Below are 4,218 nucleotides of genomic sequence, written 5' to 3'. Positions count from 1 at the left end.
CTGTGGGTGTGGCTTGCTGGGTATGGCATGGCTTCGTGGGCGTGGCTTGGTGGGCGTGGCAGGGGAAGGTTACTGCAAAATCCCCATTTCCTCCCCACTCCAGGAGGATACTGTAAAATTCCCATTCCCTCCCCACTCCAGGGAAAGGTTACTGCAAAATCCCCATTTCCTCCCGATCAGCTGGGACTCGGGAGGCAGAGAATAGATGAGGCCGGAGCCAGTCAGAATTTTTACTACCAGTTCTCCGAACTACTCAAAATTTCCGCTACCGGCTCTCCAGATCTGGTCAGAACCTGCTGAAACCCACCTCTGCTTCACTCAGCATCAACCAAGTGCTTTGCTTTCTGAACAGGAAGGATGCTTACAAGTTTCCCCATTTCCACTCTCCCAGGCCAGGTGCAACACTAAGAGCCCCAGTAAATGTTTGCTCGGAGGAGGAAGTCACCACTGATACCCTTGGAAGATGAAGAGTGGAGACTGCATTCCGTCTGTTTTGGCTCTCTGAAAAGAAAAGAGCTAGGAATTAGGGGGAAGACGAATGACACAGGAAAAGTCTTTGGCACAAAGGAGTGAAATGTGCACTCTCCTAGGGATGCCCAAGAGCACAACGATATCAAAGAAACCTGCTGGATCGCAGTATCATCTCGCCTTCCAGCATCCACTTCCTATACTTCTTCCTAAGAAGAAACCTCCAAGTGGGACATACAGCCAAGTTATGTTTAGAGGCATTTGATTCTGAAGCTGCGGGGAGGGGAGGGGGGAGCAGTTTCCAAGGTGTCCCTTCCTCCCATGGGGAAACATTTGGCTTTCCGAACTTCGCCCACTCCTTTCCCCAGGAACCTGGCCAGCCACTGCTGCCGGGTGTCGTATTTTTCTTCTCTCACAGCTTAGTCATCTCTACTTTTCCTCGCTCTTGCTCAGCAGTAATCAGTTCCAGATCTTGGAGACCTTTTGAAGGTGGAAAGCCTCTTTCCGCCCCCCCCCCAACACACAGCCAGACTAAAATTGTTTCCAAGAAGGAGGCTGTGACATATATTTTCTCTATTTATTCCAGTGGGTGGTTTTGAAAGTTTTTGTAAACAGAGCCGGATACGTTACCCTACGTCTGATGGTCTGCAGATGATGCCCAGCCTGGATGGGAAGAAATGAGAGATTCTTACTAAAGCACCAAAAAAAAAAAAAACAACCTCGCCAAGGACCACCAATCCCACCATCCCATTTCTAATACGTTAGTGTGCCTACCATATTTGAAGCCCAGAGTGGGTCACTTTTTAAAACCTCCCTCCTTCATTGCCACTGGGCCATGCCATCCCCTTGGTCAACAGGTAGCAGCAGCGACCCAATTCCACACTTCTAATGGCCTCCTTGTTTTTCCCCAAGTCACCAGACAATGCATCGCCTAATTGCCTGTACCTAGAGTGCAGTGGTGGGTTTCAAATTTTTTTACTACTGGTTCTGTGGGTGTGGCTTGGTGGGCATGGCAGGGGAAGGATACAGTGAAATCTCCATTCCCTCCCCACTCCAGGGGAAGGTTACTGCAAAATCCCCATTTCCTCCTGATCAGCTGGGACTTAGGAGGCAGAGAATAGATGGGGGCGGGGCCAGTCAGAGGTGGTATTTACCAGTTCTCCAAACTATTCAAAATTTCCACTACCAGTTCTCCAGAACTGGTCAGAACCTGCTGAAACCCACCTCTGCTGGAGAGGGCTGGTCCTACTGCCCTGCCCTTCATACACTACTTTCAATCAATGAAAGGGAATATTTGTAGCTCAGGGCTGAAATGAGGGGTCCTTGGTGCCCTCTGGGCTTGATTGCTTTCTTGCAGGCATTTCATTATCCAAACTGGGTAACATCATCAAATGCTGTCTACAAGAAAACAACCAAGGACTCCTACTGTCAATGGGGTCTCCACCCTTGGCAACTTTAAGACTTGAGGACTTCCGCTCCCAACCAGCCATGCTGGGGAATTCTGGGAATTGATGTGCACAAATCTTACAGTTTTCAAATTTGGAGACCCCTGATCTAGCCTGATGCTTCTTCCAAGCCCTTATTCAAAGAAACTCATCATAAAGCTGGTAGCATCATTTCAGGAGACTAGCATGAACTATATACTACAAAAATGCACATTGTGTTTACCTGTCTAATTGTTTGTACCCTCAATGAGCCCAAATGGTGCATTATACTACAACAGTTTTGAATCAAGCTCCTAAACCCTGCTAATTTAGGGAATGCATTAAAAAAATCAGGTTCCATTAACTCTGTGAGATTGAAATTTCCACAATGTTCAAACCACTTTTATTTGCCAACCACTTTTATTTGCCAACCACTTTTATTTGCCAACCTGTAGCCATTGTAGCATCCCCACAATCATGTGGTTGTTTCCAATGCTCCCTGCCAGCTTCCCACAAGCAAAGTCAATGGGGAAGCCAGCAGGAAGTTGGAAGCCACTCCCACTCTCACTCCTACTCCCACTCCCACTGCTTTTTTTTGGCCATCATAATCATTCCGTTTATTTGTTTAGGTAAATAAATATTGATTTCTTATTGAATTTAGTTTGCTGTTATAATAATTTTTCTATTTAGGATATATACTCTTCTTACATGATCATAGGACTTTCACCATTGGGGTAAATCTGTTCTGTTCCGTTCCATTCCGTTCCTCTCCTGTCCTCTCATTTCTCTTCTCTTCTCTTCTCTTCTCTTCTCTTCTCTTCTCTTCTCTTCTCTTCTCTTCTCTTCTCTTCACTTCCCTCCCCTGCCCTCCCCTCCCCTCCCCTCCCCTGCCCTCCCCTCCCCTCCCCTCCCCTTCTCTTTTTCATTCCATTCCTTCTATTCCATTTTTTGTCTGAAACTGGCTGGAAAAGTTACAAGTGGTGATCACATGGCCCTGGGACAATGCAATTGCCATAAATGCTCCAGTAATCAAAGCAACAAAGGAACAGGCTGTTTTTTTTTTGGTTCCTACATCCTCTGTATTGTAGATCCCTGGAAACTTTGTAACAAGAAAGAAGGGATCCTTCAGTTCCATAGAAACAAAGATGCAATGTTCCTACAACTTAAAGTTATTTAAAAAAAAAAACCCTAAGGGAAGTGAAGCCTTCAATGTTGTGGGCAGGGAACGAGAAAAAATGGGGATCATATTTTCCCCAGCCTGGGCAGAAATAGATAGACGGATATAATTTTTTATTGGCCAAGTGTGATTGGACACACAAGGAATTTGTCTTGGTGCATATGCTCTCAGTGTACATAAAAGAAAAGATACTTTCATCAAGGTACAACATTTACAACACTTAATGATAGTCATAGGGTACAAATAAGCAATCAGGAAACATGGAAACATGAAACATGAAAATAGAAAGGGTATCCAATGGCAGAGATAAAGTCAGAAGGGAATACAAGCTTCTAGGGTTGAAGTTAGTTCATTGACAACCGCACAATGATTAAAACTAGCTGACCAATGGAAAATAACATGCCCCATGACACCCTTGACTGAGGCATTCCTTATTCTCAAGCTGCCCTGGTTGGCTTCCTCATGCAATTCAAGGTGTTGGTTATCTCCTATATTTATTTCATTTGATTTCATGTATCAAATTTACTTGCCATTGTTGGAAGAAATGTCCATCTGGGTTCAGTTCCAAGTGGGGATAAAGACACTGGCACCATGGAGGCTGCTTGGAAAGATGGTTTAATGGAGGACAGGATCACATGGTTTGAGTTCCTGAACAGAAAAGGGAAGGGAGGCTGAGCGCGCCCTGGCTTTATGCTTTCTCTGAGTTTTGAATTTCCTGGGGCACAAGAAGAGTATCCTGATTGGTTGTCAGACTCCCAGGGGGTGGGGTCTTAGCTAGCCTTGCTGGCTGATGTAATCTTCCCAGGTGCCATATAGTGAGTTTCTGTTGCTAGATGGGTCCTATTGTGTTGCAGATGATGGTCCCATTGACAAAGGTGGGGAGAATGAGTTTCTGTCTCTGGCCCATTGACAAAGGTGGGGGCAGGCAGGAAGCTGCAGGGAGCTGCTTTGTTCTTAAAACATGTTTCTCCATTTCAATGCAGGGAAATATATTCTGCCTTTTTAATATTTTCTAAAATATTTCATTCTGCTAGGAGGGAGGTGGGTGCTAACTTCCTACACCGTCCATCTCACAGTTCCGGCGACTCCATAAATCCCTTTCTGGAAAGAGATCATCAGGCATTCTGGGCCAGCTTTGTGTCAATAAAA

General features: G+C 45.4%; 1 long non-coding RNA gene across 1 annotated transcript; it reads right to left on the bottom strand.

Moving 5' to 3' along the window:
* Window positions 1-399: 399 nt before the first annotated feature.
* On the bottom strand, window positions 400-2,687 carry LOC131192339 (uncharacterized). The gene is made up of 3 exons (XR_009153714.1): window positions 2,601-2,687; window positions 1,099-1,131; window positions 400-501 (listed from the first exon to the last, which is right to left on the bottom strand). It is a non-coding gene; the product is annotated as an uncharacterized LOC131192339 (long non-coding RNA).
* Window positions 2,688-4,218: the final 1,531 nt, after the last annotated feature.

The sequence above is a fragment of the Ahaetulla prasina genome, chromosome 2, assembly GCF_028640845.1.
Source record: "Ahaetulla prasina isolate Xishuangbanna chromosome 2, ASM2864084v1, whole genome shotgun sequence".
Lineage (NCBI taxonomy): Eukaryota > Metazoa > Chordata > Lepidosauria > Squamata > Colubridae > Ahaetulla > Ahaetulla prasina.
This window is presented reverse-complemented; position numbering and strand designations above follow the sequence as displayed.